Below are 27,404 nucleotides of genomic sequence, written 5' to 3'. Positions count from 1 at the left end.
GTGCCACATTTTCCCAATCCAGTCTATCATCAATGGGCATTTGGGTTGATTCCAGGTCTTTGCTATTGTAAACAGTGCTGCAATAAACATTTGTGTGCATGTGTCCTTATAGTAGAATGATTTATAGTCCTTTGGGTATATACCCAGTAATGGGATTGCTGGGTCAAATGGAATTTCTATTTCTAAGGCCTTGAGGAATCGCCACACTGTCTTCCACAATGGTTGGACTAATTTACACTCCCACCAACAGTGTAAAAGTGTTCCTTTTTCTCCACATCCTCTCCAGCATCTGTTGTCTCCAGATTTTTTAATGATCGCCATTCTAACTGGCGTGAGATGGTATCTCAATGTGGTTTTGATTTGCATCTCTCTGATGACCAGTGATGATGAGCATATTTTCATATGATTGTTGGCCTCATATATGTCTTCTTTCGTAAAGTGTCGGCTACCATTGACTTTCTTCACAGAACTGGAAAAAAACCACCATGAACTTCATATGGAACCAAAAGAGAGCCCGCATAGCCAAATCAATTCTAAGCAAACAGAACACAGCGGGGGGGCATCACACTACCAGATTTCAAACTATACTATAAGGCTAATCAAAACAGCATGGTACTGGTACCAAAACAGAGATATAGACCAATGGAACAAAACAGAGGCACCGGAGGAAACACAACGTATCTACAACTATACAATCTTGGATAAACCTGACAAAAACAAGCAAGGGGGAAAGGATTCCCTCTTTAACAAATGGTGTTGGGAAAACTGGCTAGCCATGTGCAGAAAGCAGAAACTGGACCCCTTCCTGACACCTTACACTAAAATTAACTCCAGATGGATTAAAGACTTAAACATAAGACCTGGCACGATAAAAACCCTAGAAGGAAATCTAGGCAAAACTATCCAGGACATAGGAGTAGGCAAGGACTTCATGAACAAAACACCAAAAGCATTGGCAACAAAAGCCAAAATAGACAAATGGGACGTAACCAAACTCCACAGCTTCTGCACGGCAAAGGAAACAGTCACTAGAGTGAATTGGCAACCAACAGAATGGGAAAAAATTGTTGCAGTTTACCCATCTGACAAAGGGCTGATATCCAGAATTTACAAAGAACTCAAACAGATTTACAGGAAAAAAACAAAGAAGCCCATTCAAAAGTGGACAAAGGATATATTCTTAACTGTTTATATCAAAATATCACAGTTGAATGATATTTCACAAAGACAAGTTTTACTGCCAGCTCTGGTTTACTCTGTGTGTGTGTGTGTGTGTGTGTGTCTGTGTGTGTGTGTGTGTTTATGAAAAGCACTTCTGAAAATACATTTGCTAGTCTCACACTCAGAGTCCTTGGGTTCATTGCACTTATATAGTTCCTACCCTCCAAGCACCTAACCCTGATGGTTGTTTCATTTCATTTTTAAAGAACTACTTAGCCTTAGAGAAATATCCTCTTTGCCTGGAGGGCTGGAGAGAGCCTCTTAAACTTACCTGTTTGGAAGCAGAGTTATCAATTCCCTGCTGCTGGTGGCCTGCCAGCTCTGGTTTATTGATGAGAAACGGTTACTCCCCAGTCACAAAATCTTCTAAAACAATTTTTTTAGCATTTCTAATAATTCTGTTCTGTTTGACCACAGAAAACCCTAACTTCATAACTGAATTGTGAATTTGTTAATTACGAACTAGATGCTGAGAGCTTTAAAATCTTTATTACCTGAAGTGATAAAGCCCTTTTTACTTCCTTTGATTTCTCCTAATAATTTTTTTATTGCATTTTAGGTTTTGGGGTAAATGTGAAGAACATGTAAGATTGTTGCATAGGTACACACACGGTAGTGTGGTTTTCTGTCTTCCTCCTCATCATCTATATCTGGCATTTCTCCTCATGCTATCCCTCCCCAACTCCCCACCCCACACTGTCCCTCCCCTATTTCCCCCCAACAGAACCCATTGTGTGATACTCCCCTCCCTGTGTTCATGTGTTCTCATTGTTCAACACCCAGCTATGAGTGAGAACATGCAATGTTTGATTTTCTGTTCTTGTGTCAGTTTGCTGAGAATGATGGTTTCCAGGTTCATCCATGTCCCTACAAATGACATGAACTTATCGTTTTTTGTGGCTGCATAGTATTCCATGGTGTATATGTGTCACATTTTCCCTGTCCAGTCTATCATTGATGGGCATTTGGGTTGGTTCCAGGTCTTTGCTATTGCAAACAGTGCCGCAGTGAACATTAGTGTGCATGTGTCCTTATAATAGAATGATTTATATTTCTCCTAATAATTTTCTCTTCTCTTGGTCTTCATTTTCCTTTTAGTTGGTGAACAGGTTTCTTAATTTCAGTCACTTCAGGGAACAGTAAATGATTGCCCAACTATTGTGAGCAGTAGGGAAAAATCTTTCACTAGGATAAGCCAGAAAGCAGTGTTTAAGTGAAACATACAAATATGCTCTGCAGTCAAGAGAGAAGAGACAGTCTGTTCTATTTTCCCCAAAGAAACACAGAACTCTAGCATTTGCATACCATCCATGCCTCACAAACCCAGAGCCTGGCATCCATAACCTTCAACCCCAACATAGTGCTTTTGATGCTGTCAATGTGGAATTGAGGACAGAGGAGCAGAGGTCTTTAAGGCAGAAGCATATCTTACAGGTTTTAGTTTGTAACTATGGCTTATTTCTGGAACTTAATTGGAAAATATTTCACTTTCTGTCCCTCCCAATTCCAAATCATTTAAACAAAAATTTTCTTTAAACAGAAAAAGAAACTCATGATGTTAGAAAAGTGAATCTTGTGTTCAAGAGGTGGTCAAGTGTGTCCTCTTACTTTACCTTGCTCCGGGATAACCGGTCCACAGCAGCCTCTCCTGCCGCACCCACGGCCAACAGCACTGAACCATCTCAGCCCACCTCCCACCTGGAGGTTGTCATGCATTTTCTCAACAAGCATTCCAGAAAGCCATGACCCACTTATCAGCACCAGTGCTTCCACCAATTACATAATAAAATATTGCTATTGGAGAAGCTGCTCTAAAACTTAGAGAAGTCAGGACTTCTGAATAATAGAATAAAGATTTTGGCAGACCCTTTGCCCAGCCAAAGAGTGTAACTGGCGAAAGTTATTTAAAACAAACAAATAGAAACACTATCACTTAACAACTCTGGAAATTGTCCTAGGGACCTAGGGGAAATGGAGAAAATGCATTTAAGAAAATCTACTAAATCTTGGTGTACAGGGAGAGTCTGTGGCATTTGAGCTGTGACCCCATTATCCAAGCCCTAACCAATGTTGCAGAACCTCCGCTCTGGGCATGTGCAGTCAAGAAGATGAGGGCTGTTAACTCCCCAGCCCAGAGTCTAGGACTACAGTTTCACACTGGAAGGGCAGGCTGCAGTCATTTCTCATCCCTTTAGCTCTGTGTTGCAGAAATTGTATTCCAGGTAGGTATGGGAGAAGGGACTGAACCTCTTTTCCCCAAGGCAGCCCCTACTCTAAGGCAGGAACACTAACCCAGGCATGGCAGGATAAGAGTACTAGGTTCCTATTGGCCCAGTCTGAGCTGACTAATACAATGAAAAGTCATACCAATAGGAGCACTCCAGGAAGACCAGGAACTGCCAATCACTCTAGTAGAGAAGGGGTGTCATTCTAAGAAAGGCAGGTGTTTACTGCCAACTCCAGTGCAAAGAGGAAGGGAATCTGCCCATGGGGAAAGGCAGTGCATGAGGATAAAAAGCTCAGCAGCTGTTCCTGAGGGGACTGAAAGTGAAGGGCTAACATTGGTGAGCACTAGAACAGGGATTGGTACCACTGGGGAAAGCAACGATAAGGCTGGGAGCTTCGATACAAGTGAAACAGCAGAGAAGCCAGAAGTTTAACCGAGAACTAGGAAAAGAGACAGAGGAGAAGAGCCCTCCTGAGACAACAGTGAACTCTGGGTGTTGAATGCTGTGTGTGTGCTCTAGGCAGCAGCAACACAGGAGGGATCATAGCAGATGGATTTGAGACTGGAAGGCATTCCGTGTGCTGCACACAGACCCATCAACACACTGGGAAAGCCATGCAGCGCAACCTCTGGGTAAACACAGACTGAACAGGAAGCCAAATTAAAAATAGCATCTCAGTGGCCCCCTAGAAGTCTGGAAGAGAGTGAGTATGTTCAAGGCTTTGCCTGTCAGGGCTATTAGAGAAAGAACCTCTAAGCTTCTAGTAACTGGGAAAAAATGAAGCAAAAAATAAATTCTTTGTGTTGTAATTAGTTTCCAAGACACACACACACACACACACACACACACACACACACACACCCCAAACAATAAAAGGTAAACATGTAACAAAGTGGACCTAAGCACAACATTGGACCTGTCAGTGGCTTCTGTTGACCCAGAATTGAGCTTATAAACCAGGTTTTAAAAGATAAAAATAAGAAGGAAAATCTGAGGAAAGACCATATGCTGTACACTGCAAGGGGAACAGACCTCTCCAAACTGGTTCAGTCAAATCTCTAGGCAAATGAGCAAGCAACGAAACAAAAACGATGCCACACCCTTGGGGGATGTAGACTCCATATTCAGAGTTGCTTTACTATATTATCTAAAATGTCCAATTTCGAACAACAACACATTATCAGTGACATGTCAAGAACAAAGAAAGTGTGACTTATACACAGGAAAATAAGCAAGTAATAAAAATTGCCTTTAAAGGGCCCAGATGGTGAACTTAGAGGAAAGACACTTCAAAGCAATTAGCTATGCATATTTTTTCAAAGAAATAAAGAAAATCATACTTAAAAATTAAAGAAAGGGTCAAGCATTGTGGCTCATACCTGTAGTACTAGCACTTTGCAAGCTGAGGAAGGAGGATCAATTGAGACCATCTATACAAAAACAAAACAAAACAAAACAAAAATGAGCTAAGTGTGGTGGCACATACCTGTAGTTCCAACTACTCAGGAGACTGACATGGGAGGATCGATTGAACCCAGGAGTTCAAGGCTGTGGTCAGCTATGATTGTGCCATTGCAGTCAAACCTGGATGACAGCCAGATCCATCTATAAAAAAGAAAAAAATTTAACAAAATATGATGATAGTGGTTAGTGAATATTAATAAAAACTAGAAATTACTTTAGAGGAACCAAATAATAATTCTGGAGTTGAAAAATGTAATAACCAAAATAAATATTTTCTAGTTTAACATTCAGCTGAAATGGCAGAATAGAGTCAGTGAATTTGAATATAGCTCAATAGAGATTGTGGAATCTGAAGAATAGAAAAGACAAAAGAGAACAGAGACCCAGATAAATGTGAGACACCATTGTACCAACGTACTCATAGTCAAGCACCTAAAGGGGAAAATGGTAAGTGAAGAAATATTAAAATAAATAATGGAGGAAAACCCAATATGAGAAAAACCTTAATCTAAATATCAAAGATGAGTAAACTCAGCAAACTCCAAATAAGTTGAACCTCAGCACTTAGGCACATTAGAGTCAGGGTAATAAAACTCAGAAGAGAGCAATTTGAAAAAGCAAGAGAAAGATGAATTTCCACTAATAAGGGGGCCCTGCTAAGATTAACAGCTAATGTGTCATCAGAAACGAAGGAGGCTGAAAGGCAATAGGACGACATGTTCAAAGGCTAAAAGAAAAATAAAACAAAGAAAACCTCCAACAACTGTCAACCAAGAATTTTATATTCTTCAAAACTACCCTTCAGAAATGATGGCAAAATAGACTTTCCTAGATAACAAACACTGAAATAATTTATTATTGGCAGATATATTGCACAAAAAATATTAAAAGTTCATTAGATTTGTATATGTGATTGAACTCTGATGATAATTGAAATTCACACATAAGAAAACAAAGCATGAATAAAAGTGATTATATAATTATAAAGACAATATATGCAAATTTTTTTCTCCTTTCTTCTCTTAACTGACTTAAAAGGCATTAGTATAAAGATATACATAATTGTATTCTTAGGCATTGGGCCTATAGCACATAGAAATATAATATATTTAGCAATAACAGCTCACAGAAGGCAAGCAGAAACAGAGCCGTATTGGAGTCAGAAAAGGGCAACAGATGCTAACTTGAATTCAGGGAAGTAATGAAGAGAACCAGAAAAGCCAAATACCGAAGTTAATACCATCTCTCTGTACACACTTGCTTCTTTTTCTTCTCTCAACTTTTTAAAAAGACAAGATTATCATTTTAGCAATGTATTCTTGGGTTTGTTACATATGTAGATTTAATATGTATGACAGAAATTATATAAGCAATTGGAGAGAATAGAGTTCTATAGGAGCAAAGTTTCTAGTTTATTGGCAATAAGTTGATAAAACTCTGATGGAGAATCTGATAATTAATGTATATATTATAAGCCTTAGAGCAATCACAAAAAAATTAAAGTCATTAAAAATTTAAATATTACATTCGAGCCTATCCATTTAATATAGTAGAAGAATATACATGAGGACCACAGGAACCAAAGTCACATGGGACTAGGAAACAAAAACCATAATGGCAGGTGAGAAGCCAGACAGTATCATAATAGCATTAAGTGAGAATAAATTAAACAATTTATAAAAACCAGAGATTGTCAGATTCTATTCTTTTTTAAACAAAAGACTCAACTACAGGCTGTCTATAGAAGATGTAATTTAGGTTTAAAGATATATTTAAATTAAAAGAATGGAAAAAGGTATACCTTGCAGATAACAATTATAAAAGAGTTGAGTGGTTATGCTAATATCAGCAAAAAATGACTTAAAAATTACATGAGAGATAAGGAGCACATTTCATAATGACAAGATAACCACCAAGAATGTATAGCAATAATAAACATTATTCATCTAAAAACAGAACTCCAAAATTCATGATGTTAAAACTGACAGAATTGAAGGGAGAAGTAGACCATTTGATTATAATATTCCTAGTTAGAGACTTCAGTAGTTCACTTTCAATAGCAGATAATACAACTAGGGAGAAGATTAACATGGATCTAGAAAACATGAAAAAAACTTAGACTTGGGAGATATTAGGAAAACAACCACTCAACAGCGGCAGAATACACACTTTTCTCACACACATATGGCATAGTCTACGGGATAGCCCACATGCTAGTCTATCAGTGATGGGCATTTGGGTTGGTTCCAAGTCTTTGCTATTGTAAACAGTGTTGCAATAACGTACGTGTGTATGTATCTTTATACTAGAATGATTTATAATCCTTTGGGTATATACCCAGTAATGGAATTGCTGGGTCAAAAAGTATTTCTGGTTCTAGATCCTTGAGGAATCACCACACTGTCTTCCACCATGGTCGAACTAGTTTACACTTCCACCAACAGTGTAAAAGTGTTCCGATTTCTTTACAGCCTCCACATGCTAGGTTATGTATTACTTTCGTTACTATTCTTTTGGAAAACATGTTAGTCTTTTTGTTTTCAGAGCATTTGAAGTTTATAAACAAATTGTGCAGAAAAACAGTGTTCCCACATGTCCTCTCTTCCCCATGCAGAGTTTCTCCTGTTAGTAACATCTGGAATTAGTGTTGTATGCTTGCTGCAACTGGTGAACCAATGTCCATACATTGTTATTAGCTAAAATGTCCATAGTTTACATTGTAACTCTTGTGCTTTGGGTTTTGACAAAGCCATAATGGCATGTACCCACCTTGCAGTATCCTAAGGGATAATTTCAGGACACTTAAAATGTCCTGGATTTTAATCCCCCAAATGTCTTGGCTCCAACTTTTTATTCCCCCACAATGAAACTCTTAGCAGCCATATTTTCTTACTGTCTCTATAGTTTTCCTTTTTGCAGAAAGTATTCTCATTGGAATCATAAACTGTGTACCACTTTCAGACAGACTCCTTCTGCTGAGCAATATGCTCTATGCATTGGCTGTGCTGGCTCGAAGGCCCAATTCTTGGTCTTTAGCCTGAAGCTATTTGGGGGCCCACTTTAGTAGCATAAATTCGTATAATCCAGGGGGTCCACATATAACAAAAAGACATCTATTACTCAGGAAGTTCTAAAAATATAGATTCTGGCTTCCAAAAAACAGGAATAAGTTTTTAATCCTGAATTAATGTTGAATTTTATTAGATACTTTTTTCTGTATCTTCCAAATCATAAATATTTTCTAATTTTTCTATTAATAGAGAGAATTGTATTTCTTGATTTTTCAAGAAAAAGAGGGGCTGAGTGGCTGAGCTGCATCCACAGATGCTGAGGGCTCAAAGGGTAAAAAACTGGAAATGAATGTGGCCTGTGGAGTGATGTTTGTGGCCAGTAGAAGAACAGGCATTCCAAATTCTTGAGATTCTAGAGAAGGGGCCAGGTTCATTGTCAGAATAAAAGGCACAGAAAGAGAAGGAGTGGGGAGAGTGGGCCTGCAAGGTCTCCTTGCTGTGTGTAGCTCCTGGTGCTCAGACAGATGGGCCCTGAGCTTACCCAGGCCTGAGGTGCTTCCTGTAGCTCCCTGGCCTAAATGGACCACTCAAAGGAGAGGAGTTGCATCTTCTCTCCTCCTCTCTCTCTATTACACAGACACAGACACAGACACACTGGCACACACACACACACACACAGCCACACAGCATTACACCATATGAAGAGTATAATTCAGTTTACACCACCCTGCATGCCCAGTGCAGCAGCATGAGTGTGTCTCGCTTTGTTTGTGAGTGATGGCCTTCCTCACCCACCTTCCTCGATAGTGTCTGGGAGCCTCGGGACTGAGAAAAGCTGTTTTCATTTAGCTGAGCATTAAAGGCACTGGAGGAGCTGGCATGGAATGTGCTTAGATGCAAATCAGAACCACTTTGCTTAGAACACAGGTAGTGCTGAGCAGCGGTGCCTGCCATGGTTAGACCAGTTACTGGACTCAGTTACAACCCAGTAACTCTTTAAAACTAAGTAAATAGAAAACGTGTACAATCTCCTCTGACTGAAAGGGACATTTGTGGAGAACTGAAAATGATCTTGCCTTTTCCTCGTTGGCACTGGCCCCGGGAAATCCAGCTCTAGTCTTGCCGTGTGTGCTGGGAGGCAGCGGGGCCTGCAGTCCTGCACTCAGCCCTGAGCCAGACACGGAGCTGAGTGCTGTCTCACCAGCCCAGCTGCATTCCCTTGAGCAGGAGATTCATGTCCAGCCTTGGTGTTCTTGCTATGAAATGGTGATAACAATACCTTTCCAACAGTGTGGCCATGAAGGGTGAAACTAATGAACATGTGGCATGTGATCATCAGTCATTAATGCTGCTGTGAAGGCCAGGGCAAGACGACACTTCCTCCTGTCATTAGCAAGGGGCAGGCTGTGGCCCTGATCCCCAGGAGAGATGAAGTTTACTGGACAGCCGGTTCTCTCAGGGACCCTGTGGATCCTTTTACTACAAAACAGGCCAAGATGGGCATAAAATGAACCTGAAACAAGTGAAAATTGGGCCTAAGCAGTGAGGAGAGGCTATGATGGGCCTTTGGGTTTCTGTCTTCATGCATGGCCAGTGAGAAGGCCATCTGCAGGCTCCAGAGCCCATGCCTTCCCGGTGCTGGCAGCAGGGGAGGTTGGGCTGCTGAGCTGCTCATGCCCCGCTTCTTCAGAAGCAAAGAAAAGAGCAATTCCTGAGTCCTGCTTCTCAGATCCTCCATTGCCTCCCATTCATAATCAGTCAGCTGTGGACTTCAGCTCATCCAGGGATAATCCTTTCCCATAAACTGTCTTTCCCCCACCATCAAAGCACCTAAATGCAGGAAACACTGGTGGGCAGGTGAATCGGCTGGGAAGAAATTGTCTTGCTCTTTCCAAAGCTAAAAATGGGCAGTTGCATCTGGGGCTCTGAGGAGTCTCCAGGCCCCTCTTCATCTCCCTGTGTGCAGCGTGCAGGATGTGTATCTGGCCTCCCCTTGGTTGCCTGAGCAGCAAGGCTGCGGTCTCCATGCCTGCACTATCCCTGGGCCTGGCCAGGCTGTGGTCAGTTGCTGAGGCCTCTGTGTGCTGAGCTGGCTCTGGGCACTCAGTCTCCTGGAGAGAACGGCACACTCATCAGATGTCTCCAGGAGCCACTTTAACCTTTTGGCCTCATCTGTGTCCAAGGCTTTTGACCACTAATTCTAGCCTCTCTTCAGGACTCAGCCAACTTCCTGATGGCGCCACCACATGACGGGACCTGAATTCATACCCATGCTGTTGAATGACTTGAGACTCAGTGAGGCAGACCTTTGGGCAGCAAAAAAGGCCCACATAGATACACTTTGCTGATGAGAGGTGCTGAGAGGTAGTTTATGTGATGGTCACAGGTGTGCTCTTGGGACAGAGCATTCAGAAGCTGGGCCTGCATCTCAGCTCAGCTTCCCTGCCAGCCTCACTTCCTCGGCCTTGAGGCCCCACTTCCTCATCAAGGACATGAGCTCTGTACCTTAGACATTGCTTTCTTGGAAAGGCAAAACTCACTGCACGTGAGCCAGTCACATGCAGGCCCCTGCAGGCCACACATCTCCATCACTCCCCAGACCTCTAAAATGTCCCTGTGAGACTTGCATTGCTGATGGCACTGGCTCTCAGGTGTCCCCCTTGATGAAATGATGTTTCTGGACCTTTCCTGTGTGCAGGAGGCAGAGAATTCTAGGGCTTCTATAGACCAGAAGTTCCTATTTTGTTCTGTGTTTTTTCCTACCTCTGGGTATCTTTGTTTTCTTTCTTTTTTGTGGTGTTGGGGAGTGGCATGGGGGGCTCTGCCACTCTCAGACTGCCTGCCTCCTGGAATCCAGGCCTTCTCTCTCTAGCCAGTGCTTCATGATGGTTCCTCCATCCACCTGCCTCATTTCACCAACACTTAGCTCACTCCACTCCTCCAGCCCCACATGCATGCGTCACCAGGGCCTGTCCTTTTTATCTCCTGGGTCATCCTGAATCCATCCACTTCTCACCAACCCCACTGCCCTGGTTCACATCATCGCCATCATCCATCCTGGACACAACAGCCTCAGAGTGAGTGGGTGTAAATATGTCAGCACATGTGGGTGTGAGTGCACTGCGAGTGCATGAGCAAGTGTGCCCATGAGGGTGTGAGCATGTGTGTATGAGTGTGAGAGAGAGAGTGCTTGGAATATTGTTTCTGTATAATCAAGATAAATAATAATCTACAATATAAATTATATATAAATTATAAATTATAATCCACAATCAGAGAAACTTAAAAAATCAAAAGAGCACTTGCCAAACAAAAGGAAACCAAAGTTCATTCTATATAGAAAACAAAAGAATCACTAATGTGAATTATTTACAGGAAGATCTGTTTGAATTAGTGAGTACTGTAATGGAAATTCCAAGCAAATTGATCAACTGATGTGACAATTTTCTTTGTAACTTAGCACTTGGAATATTTTCTTTCTCTTGAAGAAAGTGTATGCTTCCTTCTTTCAAATACTGAGAGGCAAAATTGCTATGATTTTCTTGCTTGCTTTCTTGCTCATGCTAAATGTATTGCTCAATTACAATACCAATGCTGGCTTTCCTGGCTGTTTTACTTATCCTAATTTTCATCACTGATTTTTATACTTTATTTAAAAACTCACTATGTCTATATATTTTATTTTAAGCCTACAAATAAAATGTTATCTATAAAGGTCTCTGGAGGACATATTTTAATGCCTAGTTAAGATGGAGGGGTTTTTATAATGTAAAACTATATTCCTAAGGAGCTTGACATGTTTGTTCTTTTAAACAGTTCAAGAGTTTTTAGTAAATCACATTTATTCTCTTAATTTGCTTAGCAAGTCTTTTTAAAACACATGAGGAAAAGATAAAGATAGCATTGAAAGAATGCAAATTTTAAATTAAGAGAATCCTCACTAATGAGATTCTGTTTGCTTATTTGTTTCATCTGTAGCTAAGTTGCCTGCATGAGTGTCGGGTGGTCAGTAGGGGGCCATGGGTTGGTGGAAGCTGATGGGACCTTAGAACAGCTTCTGGGCCTTCGGGGAAGCCCGCATAGCTCTGCCTTACAATTACAGTGGGTTTGTGAGGAGGGAGCACACCAAGGCTCACAACTTCGGCTTGGAGGTGAGCGGCAGGCCCGGTCTGCCTCAGGGGCTCTCAGGAGAGTGATGGGGCTGACTCACCCACAGAGACTGCAGGGAGGCAGAGGAGGAGGGAGATCTTTACTGCTTTCATGGGATAGGGTTGATGCGTTTTGTTATTTCCAGGAGGAAAATATAAACAGATGTAAGAGATTTTCTAGATTTAGGAGTCTTTTTGTCATGGAGTAAATCAGAGTGTAGCAGGAGACATTCACCCTCGTGTCTTATTTTGTTCGGCCTGCTGTACACATTATTATAGGTTGTGTGACTTATCAATGACAGTCATTGATTTCTCACAGCTCTGGAGGTTGGAAGCCCAGGATCAGGGCACCAGGAAGTTTGGTGCCTGGTGAGGGTCCACTTCCTGATTCTTAGATGGTGCCTCCACTGTGTCTGTGTGGTGTGAGGGGCGAGGGTCTCTGAGCCACTTTTGTAAAGGCACCAATGGCAGAAGATCTCGAGGGCTCTTTCTTTATATCCTCTTGAGTCCCATTTCCTATTACCATCACTCTTGGGGTGAGGATCTCAAGGTATGAGTTTTAGGAGGACACATACATTCAGATTCTAAAGTCCTTCACCCTTATCTATAATAAAGAGCGTGACATCTTTCAGAGAAGAAGTGGGGGCTGTGCACACCCTCGTCTGGAGGGGCTGAGCTTGGCTTTGGTGAGGCAGCAAGGCTTTCAGGAGAGCACTGTCCTTGTGGGGTTGCAACTTCAATATGGCAGGGTTCCATGGTCAGTCCTGCATTCAGAGGTTATGCAGACCCCTCTTGGCTGTCACGTGGCACCTCAGAGCCTCTCATTAAACACTCACCTTACACAGTGGTTGTAAGAATGGAATGTGTAATAGACATTAGCACTACACCAGTGCCTCACACAGGATGGGAGCTCAATCCATGGTGATGACCACAATTGTTTTTAATTTTTCTCACTTCTTACGGTCTACTCAGGAAGGCCAGAATTTTAATTAACAAGAAGTGTTTAAGAAAAACGAAAAAAGTCACAAGGCAGCATTTGAATGATTTGTAAAGTCGTCTTCATATTTCTTGTCCCTGGCATATAATGTTTGTAATATAATAATTTACTCATGTACTGTAGAGACTCCTCAGCGCAAGCAGGGCTGGGGTAAATGCTGTAAAGAAAAGCTGCAGCTGAACTTGCTGAACCTGGTCCAGTAGGCACCTACTTGGGGTCCTTTCTCCACTTTGAGGTGTTATTCGAGGCTGAATTACCTGGGGTCTGAGGAAACTCAGCATTAAAAGGAAGGGTGCTGGTCTCATTTGGTTTCTTGATCTGCATGAGCAGATGTATTCAACTCATAAAATGTACCACATTTTACCCCATGTACACAAATCTATGTATATATTAATGCTTAAATAAAGAGTTGAAAAATTCTTTTGTTTTTTAATCTGGAAAGGGCGATGTGAGCTGCTACTGTGTGTGTCTGTCATCTTGATGTTGATCTATGTAAAAGAAAAAAACCCGGACTGGACATCTGTGAAAAACAGAGACACGTTTTATTTGAACTCCTGCAGCAGGCAAGGACCATCAGTACAGAGCTGAGCTCAGCTTGGGAGCAGCATGGAGAGTGGAGCGTTTATGGCCAGTGAGCAGAGAGGGTCAGCGAATGGACAGTCACTAAGAGGAACTTGATGAGGTATGAAGGGAAGAGGGGTTCTTATTAAACTGGGCTACAAAGTGTCTGTCTAAACACAGGCCAAGGACCTAGATATCAAGGTCGAGAGGGGCTTCCTCACTAAACCGACTTAGTGAAGTCTATAGAAGGCAAAGTTCAGGCTTAGTCAATATTAGGGATTAGAGGAGCCAGACTACAGTCTGGTCAAGGAGGGACCAGTTTGTGCTGGCGCCAGTGGCTCTGAGTCCTGCTGAGCTCCAGGAATGGCCTCTGCATGGCATCTCTCCTTGGGAAGAGCCATTTACTGGGATGGGAAATGGGGCCTAGGTTGTGGGTCTTGGTCTGTGGTGAGGACTGAGGGATGAGAACCTGAGGGGGCAAACAGGCTTAAGATCCTCTCAAAGGCGGTGGTGAAGCCAACTTTCACCTGAGGAGCAGATGCAAGGGCGGCCAGCTGCCAGGGGGAGAGGGCATGGGGCCAGGCCAGGCCCATGGGCTCTGACAGCAGCCAGGATGAAGGGCTGTTGCATCCAGCAGAGCAGGGCAAGGTCCTGCCCCTGTGGCCACACTGCCCGGTGCCAATCTCCTTTCATTACCCACTTTCTGTGAGATCCTGGGGAAGTCCTTCCCCTCACACAGCCTCCAGCTACCTCATCTGTGAACGTCTGGACAAGGATGGCCTGATCACTGTGGGTGGGATCGCTTTGTGGGGGGAATCACTGTGGGCGGGATCACTGTGGGTGGGATCACTGTGGGCATGATCACTGTGGGGGTCAAACAAGCTGAGGCCGCAGATGTCTGCGAGCCATGTGGGGGCAGCACCATGAGGTCCACAGTAGTGGGGAATATCTGTCTGCCTTGCCCTGCTGTGTCCGCACTTAAACTGAATTGGCACCTGGGGGACCATGGCCTGCAGGACACTGTGGATGAGTTGACTGGTCCTGGGGCTGCAGGGATAGTCCTTCCATTGCCAGGGCTATCACAGCAAGGAGAAGTTAGGGGCCATCCAAGGGGACTCTTCCTGGGGCCTCTTGTTCCCCAAGTTGGGGAGATCTGAGCGGTGCTCAGGTCACACTCATGCCCTTTGTAAGTGACAATGAGTCAAGAATCCCAGTGAATAACCAACACTCACAGCCACAAGCAACCTGCAGGGCAAAAGAGGGCCTTGTCCCCCATGTGGCTGGCATGGCACAATGGTGTCCCCAGGGTCCTCACCCAGTGCTATTTCTCCAGGCACTGTCTCCAAGTGGGCGCTCTCTTGAGGTGCAGGGAGCCCAGGACCACACATAAACGTGCCTTGGCCAGAGAAGCTGCTGCTGCCCTTGCAACACCTGGGGCCCCAGGCCTCTCTGTGCTGCCCCAGAACTTGTCCCCTCTTGTCCTGTGAGCAGCTGGAAGGCAGGTCCCAGAGAGCACCCTAGTGGGAAGTTATGGCATAGCTGATGTGGTGGTGGTGGGACCTTAGTTGTGGAATGTGGCAGTGAGGGAAGACTCGGGCATCAGCAGGTGAGAAGGAGGCAGCAAGGGCTGTGTGCAGCCCAGCCCCAGAGCCTGCTGTGGCCTCACAGCAGCTGTACTTGGAGGAATCAGGCCCCCGCAGCTGTGGGCTCTTGCTCACTGGGTGGTGAGAGGCAGAACTTCACACAGAATGAAAGGCCAGGCCCCGCCCAGCCTTGGGGGAGCTGCCTCCATGGGGAGTGAGGCTGGGAAGAGAGAAGGGGTCTCAGATGTCTCAGGCTCTCTCTGTGGGTGACACAAAAAGCCCTCACAGAACCTCTTGGTTGCAGGAGGTGGCGATTTCCTTAGTATTTTATCCTGAAGCACCAATAAATTAGAGTGAAGCCCCTAATATCTCAATGTGAAGATCCCATTAAAATGATAAATGGCCTCTCCTGCTCTCATTAGTTTATAACCCAGATAGAAGAGGCAGATGTGACCATCTCCTAAGAGCAAAACTCCAGGCCAGAAAAATAGCCCCAGAGACAGACATTGGGAGCCATGAATCTGGGTCCAGAGGGCCAAGAGTGCTCAAGGCTGGCGGCAGCACCACGGGCCAGGCTGATGAAGTGCATTGCAGAAGCAGAGGCCTGGGTTTTGGAGGTCCACATCCTCTCTCATTCTTATCCTCAGCAGCTGAGATCCCTGCAGAGCCATGGGATTGGCTCTGCCCCATATTTGGCTGGTGACTTTCTGCTGGCCAACCCTTTCTGTGAGCTTTATTTTCTTTAATTTGTAGGATGCCATCCTTCTCAGAGGGGCTGCAGATGGATTAATCCTTCCAAAATCATAAAGGGTTCCACACTGTAAGGTGTATAAGGGTCAGTCCTAGGCTTGACTGATTGGAAATTAAGATGTTGGGGTGGATTGAAGTGTACAGAGAGGGGCAAGGGAGGGGCACAGCCTTGGGATCAGTGGCAGAAGATGGAGCTGTGCGCCTGTGTTCACTTGATCTTGGAGTTGCTGGGTCTGTGATGCAGTTGTGCTGCTCCTGTTCCTGCCTCAGTGGGCCCTGGAGAGAGGGCCTGGCCCTGTGCTGTTCCCACCACACAGGGAATGTGTGGCTGTTCCAGCTTGGGGTATCCCAGGCAAATATCAGAGATGGTGCTTCTATGACCCTGCCCTCCCTGCCCTCCGTGAAACAAAGCATTGGTCCCTTGATGCACTGTCTTCTTTAGAACCACAGGAGGCACTCATCAGCCTCCACAATGTGGTCTGTGCACATGTGGAATTTTGCTTTCTAGTGTGACACAGTCACTGGTACTGGACTAACCCTCCAGCATCAATCAGCAGGTGGCACAGAAGAGTAAACGTAGAGGAGACGCATGCAGTGAGCCCACTGTCACCCCAACATCACCGTGGCTTTCTGCCTCCTGGCCACAGCAAAGGGCAGTGGGAAGCAGAGCAGCAGGCAGACTTGAAGCCTCGCTGAGCCCCGGAGCTGAGCTCAGAGCAGAGTTGCAGCCACAGAGGCAGGCAGGCAGGGCCTGTGGGTACATGGTGGGCGAGGGCAGATGTTCGCATGGATTCTACATGTCCATGCCCTCATTTCAGGGCTGGCTGCACATGTGCAGGCTCAAACTCCATCGTCTTATGGAGAGGGCCTCTGCAGCTGAGAGTTGAGAAGCAGGGCTGGAAGACATGGGAAGCCCGTTCAGGGTGGCATGCCTTGGAGTTCTACTCCTTCCCCATGTGCCTTGCCCTACAATTCTTCTCATTTGCATCCTTTGTAATATAACAAGCTCATAAACATAAGCACTTCCCTGACTTCTGTAAGCTGCTCTAGCAAATTAATCAAACCCAAGGAGGGAGTCATAAGTACCCAATTTATAGTAGCCCATCAGAAGCCCAGGTAAAACAACCTGGGTCTTGTGACTGGCATCTGAAGTGGAGGATGATCTTGTGGGGCTGAGCCTCCAAGCTGTGAAATCAGATGCTATCTCCAGGTAGATAGTGTCAGAATTGAATTGAATTGCAGGAAACTCAGTTATGTCTGCTGTGGAATCTGTAGAATCACTTGGTGGGGAAACTCCCCACACATCTTGGTGACAGGAGGTCACAGAAATATTGCATGTTGATTGTTGAGTGAGGGAATGGGAAAAGCACACTTTGGTCATCTTCTCCCTGTCTCTCCTTAGAGGGTTTATCAGCTGTATGCCCATCTCCTAGCAGCTTCTGTGTCTTTTCTCCTTCCAATGTTCTGCGCCCTCCTCTTCCCTCCCTCACTGAGATGTAAACAAGCTGCCTCATGTTTGACTTGTTGGAAGCCTGGGGCTTGACCTCAGATATTTATCATCTCAGGATGTGTGCAGCACACAGTTCTCTACCCTGACACTGTTTTTTTTTCTTACTTTGTTAAACAACATGATTTTCAGGCATTGCTGAAAATAATTGACTTTCAAAAAAATATCAAGACTCAGCTTAGATCTGGATTTTGCAATGCATTTATTACTTCATATATCTTCTGCTTATTCTCATGTGAAATTGAATTCCAGGTGCTAATTAATTCTGCCAAGGCTTTCTTCCCTTTCTAGATAACTTGCAGTGTTTGGAGAGCTAACTGCATGGTGTCCAAACTGTTTTGTCAAATGTCAGCCCCTTTATTGTCTTTGGTCCGTAAAACAAGCCCATGGTCTTTTATTTAATTTCCAAGTCTGGTTTGGGGGATGAGCAATGACCCTGATGGTCCCTCTAAGGTTGCATGTGTCGCTCTGAAGAAATGCTATGGCACCAGTGCCAGTCAGAGCAACACAGCCCAGCCCACACCCCCGCCGGCCCTGTCCATAGCCTCTCTGTCTCAAAGGCGGTGGTGAAGCCAACTTTCACCTGAGGAGCAGATGCAAGGGCGGCCAGCTGCCAGGGGGAGAGGGCATGGGGCCAGGCCAGGCCCATGGGCTCTGACAGCAGCCAGGATGAAGGGCTGTTGCATCCAGCAGAGCAGGGCAAGGTCCTGCCCCTGTGGCCACACTGCCCGGTGCCAATCTCCTTTCATTACCCACTTTCTGTGAGATCCTGGGGAAGTCCTTCCCCTCACACAGCCTCCAGCTACCTCATCTGTGAACGTCTGGACAAGGATGGCCTGATCACTGTGGGTGGGATCGCTTTGTGGGGGGAATCACTGTGGGCGGGATCACTGTGGGTGGGATCACTGTGGGCATGATCACTGTGGGGGTCAAACAAGCTGAGGCCGCAGATGTCTGCGAGCCATGTGGGGGCAGCACCATGAGGTCCACAGTAGTGGGGAATATCTGTCTGCCTTGCCCTGCTGTGTCCGCACTTAAACTGAATTGGCACCTGGGGGACCATGGCCTGCAGGACACTGTGGATGAGTTGACCGGTCCTGGGGCTGCAGGGATAGTCCTTCCATTGCCAGGGCTATCACAGCAGGGAGATGCGGCGTTAGGGGACATCCAGAGTGCTGTTTGTGAATGCTCCTTGAATGCACATGTTGTGGTCAAATGAGAGAATTTATTTCTGTGAATGAATGAAAGAGGGTGTTGGAATGATAAGAGGTGTACACAAGCAGCCACTAGCTAAACTGTGCGAAATTTATGAATGTCTAATACAGAAAGGATCACCAACTGGAAAAAAAATCACGCACTCCTCTAGTGAGAGCAAAGAATTGCTAGGCTACGGCACATGATGAGGCTTGGTGGGTCAGTGATGAGCTTTCAGTTTGGAGGATGACTTGGGTACATTAGAGACAAAATAAATCAGTACAACGCTCACTTTGTTGTGACACCTTGTCACACTGCCTACCTATTTTATCTGCAAGACAACCTCATGAACTGGGCATTATTATGTATATTGTTGAGCCCAAAATGCTGAGCCTGAGAGATGGGTTGATTATCAAAAGTCCCTCTGCTCTTGGACAACTAGAACTGCGAAGTTTGAGACAAGCCATGGTGAGAAGTGTTCCCTAAGTCAGGGAGAAGAGGCTACCTCCCAGACACAAGCCCTTAGCAAGGCAGGATTCAGGAAGTCGACAGCAGTGGTTCTGAAGGCAAAGCCGGTGCATTCTGACCCTGGACACAAGGTGGCTTTTGCTCTGCAGGATTGTGGGCAAGCTCATCCCCAGGTGTGGATGACTTTGGGAAGAGCGTCTACTGGCCTGTGTTTGAGTCAGGAAGAGAAATGCAAGGATTAAATTTACCTTGCATTTAAAATAAATTTACCAGTATTGCTACCAAGTAACATTGTGAAATCTCGTAGACCCAAGTGAGGTACCAGTGTTCACTGATGCTCACAAAGACTGACAATACATTTATTATCTCGTCCATGTAACTGTCAGAAGTGAATGTTTGCATATTCAACAACTACCCTAGACCTCAGACATAGCCATGAAGTGTCTACAGCAAGCTGAGACCAATGGCACCATGAATCTGGGGACTTGGTCTCTGCAGCAGGCTGGGCACAGCCTCAGGACTCCAGCATGCAGAATCCGATGGCAGAGGCTGGGTGAGGGCAATGCACAGCACACACTGTTGGGACACACTGACCTCTTCTGCAACCCCACTAGACCTTGGAAGACTGTGAGGGGATAACTGAAAGGAAAGCACTGAACTCAATGGACGTAAGAAAAGCTGCCTCAAATGGTTTTGTGACTAAGGCAAGTCACACGATCTGTTCTGGGTCTCACGTTCATCATCTTTGCAATAGTAATAAATAATTCCTTGCCTGTATACTCTGATATTGTTCTGATGTTTGAGTGAAACTATGCCTGTAAAAGTGCATTTTGAAAGGAACAGTGTGACACATGTGGAAGAGCACAGTTCTGAAGCTCACTCATTTTCGCCACTGTAGCAACATGAGCGCAGTGGGAGTGGTGTTTTATATCCTTCTGTGGGACTGTGAGCTCAGGGATAAGGCAAAAGGTCCTGATCCCCAGGCAGAGAGCTCTGGGGGACAAGGTCAGGGAGGAGAGGGCAGGCACAGGTGCTCTCAGGGTGACGTGTGGTTCTGGAGAGCCCAGTCAAAGCGGGGAGACTGCAGGAGCCACATTTGGGCATGTGGATGCTCTGGGTCTTATGGCTTGATACCTGAGCCAATCAGCCAATATGTGTTATTACAAGTATGTGTTTATTAACACGTATTTCAGAAACACCCTCTCCCTAAACTAGAGAGGACCTGTGGGAGGTGTCCTTTCTTCCTTTGGATTTTACAATGACACACCAGAAAGAGTGAAGGAAAACTCTCTAATCTGCAGCAGAGCCAGAATCTTCAAAGGTGAGGAACAACTGGGCCAGTCAGACCAGGATCTTATCCAGGAGTCATATCTGTCATTTTATCTAAATGAGGGCAAGCAAGATGGGAAAGATCTTGTATGTCTTTTGCTTCTAAAAGTAAAGGCAATGAGTGTTCCAGCAATACATCCTGAGCAAAATTTACTTTTTTTTGCTTGTTTGTTGTACTTGTTGTACAAAATACTTGTTTTTTAATTTAATAATTTTTTTTAATTTAATAATTGTACAAAAATACTTGTTTGTTGTACAAAAGTTCTGTAAAAGCTTGGATGTCATAGACATTCTTTAGATTGAGACAAGTAGTAATAATTGTAACTATTGCTGGGGTCATTGCTGGGGTCTGGCCACAGGGGTGGCGGCTAGCATCATCACATGTATTCTGTGTTAAGCGTAACGTGGACTGTTGGTGTGTTGATGAAGCAGAATTTATGCAGTTTTCCCCCTTCCAAGGCACTGTCATCCCTTGAAAGACTTCTCACTCAACCCTGTATGGAAAGAAACTTTGGAGAAATCTTGAAGAATGAAGAGTTGCCCAGGGTTGAGCAGCAGATTCTTAGAGAAGGCAGTCCGTATTATCCGTCTAATGCTGTGAACATCACCACAAAATTTAGCATCTTAAGACATCACACATTTATCTCAGTTTCTGTGGGTCAGGAATCCAGGCCAAGCTGGGCTGAGTCCTCTGATTCTGGCCCTGGAACAATTCTGCAAACAAGGTGTAAGCCACTTTGACTGAATTAAGTCAAGGTAACTTGTCTGAATTCAGAGACATTCAGATTGCTAGTAAAGCACTTTTCCGAGAGAGTCTGCAAGGGAATTGAATCAACAGACAGTGTATTAGCCAGGGTTCTCTAGAAAGGCAGAACCAGTAGGATATCAATATCTAGTTACAGACAGAATTTATGAGAGAAGAGATTTATTAGGGGAACTGGATCACGTGATTATGAAGGCTGTAATGTCCCACAATAAGCTATGTGCAAGCTGCAGACCCAGGGAAACCCATACATAACTCTCAGTCCCAGGCTCCATGTCTGGAAACCAGGAGGGGTGGTGGGGACCAGGGGATCATTCTGGGGTCAGTTCTAAGGTCCATAGGCCAGAGAGCTTGGAGTTCTGATGTCCAAGGGCAGAAGAAAGGTGTCCTCACTCTAGCAAAGAGAGCAGGATAATTACCTTTCCTCTGTCTTTTCCTTTAGGATTCTTTCCAGGTGATTGGACAGGACCTACCCACATTCAGGCCATCTTCCCCACTCAGTCAACAGACGCACACAGCAGTCTCCTCTGGAAACAGCCTTAGGCACACCCAGGAATAATGCTTTACCAGTGCGTTAGGTATTTCTTAATCCAGTCAAGGTGACACCGCAAATTAACCACCACATTGAGTAAAAACTAATTGCCCTCACCAATGTGGGCTGGCATCACCCATAAAACATAACAGAAGGCTGGGGAAGGGTGGATCTGTTCCCTGAGCTGAGACATGCGTCTACTCTCTCCTGCCATCATAGGGGCTCCTGGTTCTCATGCCTCTGGCTGCTGACTGGTCTACACCGTGGGCTTTCCTGGGTCTCCAGCTTGCAGAGGACAGGTCATGGGGCTGACTCCTCAGCCTCTGTAACCACAATTTCCATAATGAATCCCTTTCTTATGTCCACATACATAAGCTAGCGATTCTCTTTCTCTGGAGAACCCTGGCTAATCCATACCTGAGATCTTGGCTGGGACGGGGCTGTTCCCCCCTCACATGGTGTTGGCAGGACTCAGTTCTCTGTGAGTTATTGTGCTAAGCCCCTGGGCTTCCTGCTAGCTGTGGCTGCAGGGGACCCTCAGTTCCTGGCCACATGGGCAGCTCACAGTGTGGCAGCTAGCATCATACAAGCCGGCAAGGGTGAGTGTCTGCTGTCACCAAAAATATTACAATCTCATGTGATTCAGTCACATTTGTCACAAAATTGGCATCCCCTTGACCCTGAGAGATCCTATTGTCATGGCAAGTTACTCAAGAAGCTAGAATTGCACTAGGCTGTGAATACCAGAAAGCAGGGGTCACTGGGGCCATCCAGAGGCCACCTACTGCAGCCTGCCCACTGTCCCCTAGTGATGCCACCTTCTGGCATCCAGGTCTTTATGTTACCTCCTCCCCTAAGTGTGGGCAGGGCTTGTGGCCAATTCAACAGCCCACAAAATGCCAGTCCTCCAAAGACCACATGAGCTTGGCAGTGGATCTCTCCCCAGTCAAATTTTGAGGTGAGACCTCCAACCATGGTCAACATCTTAACTGAAGGCTCATGAGACCTCCTGAGGAAAAGAACCTGGGTGAGCCCAGATTTCTGCTTCCCAGAAACTGTGAGCTAATGATTGCAAGGAGTTTAAAGCTGGTAAGCTTGTGGAAATGTGCCACACAAAAATGATAGCTGCCATAATTTCTGCCAATGGCAGAAACTGCCCACAAGAGGTTTGGGATGCTGGCAGGATTTCTGCTACCAAGATTCAGAATCTGTACATCTAAACTTCCAGGAGAGACTTAGTGTAGAGATAAACCCTGGAGTCAATGAAAAGAGAACACTGTAGCAAGTCTATGCATAAAGCACTGGCCTATGTGATAAGCCGATTTACAAGTCCACCACGTATTATGTAATATTATAGAATATCCTGCTTTTCTGTGCCTCCTGTTAATCTTTTGTATCTCTAAATGGTGAACTATGCACTTGGCAAAAAGTTCCTGGTGTGCAAATATAAATGCGGAAGGCATGGGTCCAGCCTCTCCTTTCCTTAGAGTTTTCACTATTTATCACCAGACATCAACTAGCTTTGAGTTTGGCACTGGAGATACTGACCTGAGCTGACCTTCTGGGTGTAGTTTTTTTGTTGGGGGTAGCTTTCACCCTAAAAATGGCATTCCTCTAGCAAGGGGTTATGTGTCTTAAATCCTAGTTTTGGCTCAAATCCTGGCTTGCGGCTGTTCTTGGCTGAGGAAAAGTCCTCCTTCGCTGCCTTTGAGATGTTTGTAAAATGTCATGACCCCCCAGCCTGGCCTGTTTACCCTAGGGGGCCTCCCATGGACCGGACATGCTGTGTGCTTTTTACACCTGGCAGGGTTGCTCTTGCAGGCCATGTGAAGTGTTGGGCGATGGAGCCTGGGAGGGAGGGTGTGGGTCCTTATGCTTCCTGCCTAGTGCTCAACAGTTCTCCTTGGGACCCAAGTGGCCCCAGATGTTTTTTGTTTCTTTTTTTTGGGGGGGGTTTCCTGGGACCATCTGGGGAGAGGGAGAAGCTGGGCTCAGACCTCCCTCCTTCCGGGGAGCTGCAGCATCGAGCTTGTGCCGAGGGCTGAGCACAGCAGGAGGAGGTTGTAAGCAGCCAGGGGCCTCCCCCTTGGCATCTGCAGCAGCTAGAGCTCCTGCCAGGCCCTGGCACTCCCTTGCTTCTAGCTGGGATGGCCCTGGCCCTCCACAACCCAGGGCCCTCTCTGGTGACTCAGCACTGGCCACAGGCCCCTTTGCAGGACCTCTTCCTGTGCAGTGCCCAGGGATTGTGGGGAGGGGCCCCAAGGCCTGACCTCCAAAGAGCGAAGCAGAGAGCTCTACAGGGCAGCCCCAGGGACCCTGAACTTGACCCTTCCTGTTTCCCTCAATCTCTGAAGGGCCACGAAAGCAGCTGGTCCAGGAAAAACGAAGTTTTATTTTCATAAATACTCCTGTTCTCACTCACACACTGACCCCACTTCTGACCACAGACAGATGGATGGACAGACGTGAGATGCCCATAGGAGGCCTCAGCAGAGGCCAATGAATGAAGGAGACACACTGAGAACTCTAGGACCCCCAGATCCCCTTGCTGGGACCATAAGCCTCTGGCATTACCCTTGGGCCCCCATAATCCCTCAGGGGGCCCAAAGGCAAAGGGGGACCCCCAGGAGGAGTAGGGGCCGGGTGGGGATCCCACAGCCTGGCCCCGAGGCTGTGACCACAGGGCCAATCCGGAAGAAAAGCAGAGTCAAACAGCACACCAGAGTGCAAACAGCTGGGGGTGTAGGCGTCACCCCAGTCACCAGTTTCTCCCCTTTAGCCCCCTGAGGCCTGCCTGCCCTCAGCCAAGACAGTTGGGCAGCCAACACGTTATGAGCGGCAGCTGGCTGTGCAGCCGTCCACACCCCACACCATCATGTTGCAGCCATCTTCCTTCCAAAAACTTCGACTCCCCAAGAGGCTGCATATTGTCTACTTCCTGGCCCGCACCCGTCTGGCACAGTGCCTAATCATGGCTGGCACTGTTGTCTGGATTGGCATCCTGGTGTACACTGACCCAGCAGGGCTGCACACCTACCTCGCTGCCCAGGTGATAGAACAGAGCCCACTGGGTGAGGGAGCCCTGGCTCCCCTGCCTGTGCCTAGCGGCATGCTGCCTGCCAGCCACCCGACCCTGCCTTCCATCTTCCCACCTGATGCCACTAAGCTACCTGAGAACCAGACGTTGCCAGGCTAGCCACCTGAGCGTGGAGGTCTGGCAGAGCTTGTCCATGACAGCCCAGTCCCAGAGGTAACCTGGGGGACTGAGGATGAGAAACTTTGGAGGAAATTGTCCTTCCGCCACTGGCCGACACTATTCAGCTATTACAACATCACAATGGCCAAGAGGTACATCAGCCTGCTGCCTGTCATCCCAGTTACGCTCCGCCTGAACCCGAGGGAGGCCCTGGAGGGCCGGCACCCTCAGGACAGCCGTAGTGCCCGGACCCCGCCGGGACCTGTGCGGGCTGGGCACTGGGAGGAGGGACCCAAGGGCCCAGGTGGGGTGCAGGCCCACGGAGACATCACGCTTTACAAGGTGGCGGTGCTGGGTCTGGCCGCGGGCATCGTACTGGTGCTGCTGCTACTCTGCCTGTACCGCGTGCTGTGCCCGAGCAACTACGGGCAGCCGGGCGGTGGGCCGGGGCGGTGGAGGCGCGGGGAGCTGCCCTGCGACGACTACGGCTACGCACCACCAAGACAGAGATCGTTCCGCTGGTGCTGCGCAGCCACCTCATGGACATCGAGTGCCTGGCCAGTGATGGCATGCTGCTGGTGAGCTGTTGCCTGGCGGGCCACGTCTGCGTGTGGGACGCGCAGACTGGGGACTGCCTCACGCGCATCCCGCGCCCGGGGCAGCACCGAGACAGTGGCGTGGGCAGCGGGCTTGAGGCTCAGGAGAGCTGGGAACGACTTTCAGATGGTGGGAAGGCTGGCCCAGAGGAGCCTGGGGACAGCCCTCCCCTGAGACACCGCCCCCGGGGCCCTCCGCCGCCTTCCCTCTTCCGGGACCAGCCAGACCTCACCTGCTTAATCGACACCAACTTTTCCGCACAACCGCAGCCCTCAAGAGTCCACTCAGCCCGAGCCCCAGCCCCGGGTGGTCTGTGGCCGCACTCGGGACTCCCCAGGCTATGACTTCAGCCGCCTGGTGCAGCGGGTGTACCAGGAAGAGGGGCTGGTGGCCGTCTGCACTCCAGCCCTGCGCCCACCCTCGCCTGGGCCGGTGCTGCCCCAAGCCCCTGAGGACAAGGGTAGCTTCCCTGAGAAGGGCTCCCCTTCCCTTGCCTGGGCCCCCAGCGTGGAGGGTTCCTTCTGGAGCTTGGAGCTGCAGGGTGGTCTCATCGTAGTGGGGCAGAGCAGCGGCCAGCTGGAGGTGTGGGACGCCATTTAAGGAGTGCTGTGCTGCAGCAGTGAGGAGGTCTTCTCAGGCATCGCCGTTCTGGTCTTCCTGGACAAAAGGATTGTGGCTGCGAGGCTCAACGGTTCCCTTGATTTCTTCTCCTTGGAGACCCACACTGCCCTTAGCCCCCTGCAGTTTAGAGGGACCTCAGGGCAGGGCAGTTCCCCTCCCTCTCCGATATACAGCAGCAGTGACACAGTGGCCTGTCACCTGACCCACACAGTGCCCTGTGCACACCAGAAACCCATCACAGCCTTGAAAGCTGCTGCCGGGTGCTTGGTGACTGGGAGCCAAGACCACACGCTGAGAGTGTTCCGTCTGGAGGATTCGTGCTGCCTCTTCACCCTGCAGGGCCACTCAGGGGCCATCACCACTGTGTACATCGACCAGACCATGGTACTGGCCAGTGGAGGACAAGATGGGGCCATCTGCCTGTGGGATGTACTTACTGGTAGGCGGGTCAGCCACATGTTTGCTCACCGTGGGGATGTCACCTCCCTGACCTGTACCACCTCCTGCAACATCAGCAGTGGCCTGGATGACCTCAGCAGCATCTTGGACTGCAGCATGGGCATCAAGTTCTACTCCATTCAGCAGGACCTTGGCTGTGGTGCAAGCTTAGGTGTCATCTCAGACAATCTGCTGGTGAGCGGTGGCCAGGGCTGTGTCTCCTTTTGGGACCTAAACTAAGGGGACCTGTTACAGACAGTCTACCTAGGGAAGAACAGTGAGGCCCAGCCTGCCCGACAGATCCTGGTGCTGGACAATGCTGCCATTGTCTGCAACTTCGGCAGTGAGCTCAGCCTGGTGTATGTGCCCTCTGTGCTGGAGAAGCTGGACTAAGTGTGGGGCCTCCCTGCCCAGGCAAGGGACTGGGGTGCTGTGTGGGGCCAATGCACTGGACCTGGACTTGGGGGAAGGAGCTGAGTATCTTCTGGCCACTGCCTCCTAACTGTAATAATATTAAACTTTTTTTAAAAACCACACACACAAGAAAATCCTTGAATGGCAAACAGTCAGGCCACGTGTCTAAAAACTGTCCTGTAGCTGCAGCTTCTCCCCTGGGCTGTGGGAGCCCTACGGAACACGGCCTGCATGGGAGTTGTGTCCACAAAGGCAAAGTAAAGGGGTGGAATCATAAAAAAAAAATCACGCACCAGGAAGGATCCCAAAACAGCTTGGCTGGACCCATGTTCTACCTCGTGGGTTTCAGGGCAGTGAGGGCTGGACAGTCACACTCTCATGG

At 47.2% G+C, this 27,404-nt stretch overlaps 1 pseudogene; it reads left to right on the top strand.

Moving 5' to 3' along the window:
• Positions 1-24,616: 24,616 nt before the first annotated feature.
• LOC100393204 (sterol regulatory element-binding protein cleavage-activating protein pseudogene) lies at positions 24,617-27,137 on the top strand (annotated as a pseudogene).
• Positions 27,138-27,404: the final 267 nt, after the last annotated feature.

Source organism: Callithrix jacchus, chromosome 10, assembly GCF_049354715.1.
Source record: "Callithrix jacchus isolate 240 chromosome 10, calJac240_pri, whole genome shotgun sequence".
NCBI lineage: Eukaryota > Metazoa > Chordata > Mammalia > Primates > Cebidae > Callithrix > Callithrix jacchus.
Note: the sequence above shows the minus strand (reverse complement) of the source record. Positions and strands in the feature narration are given on the sequence as shown.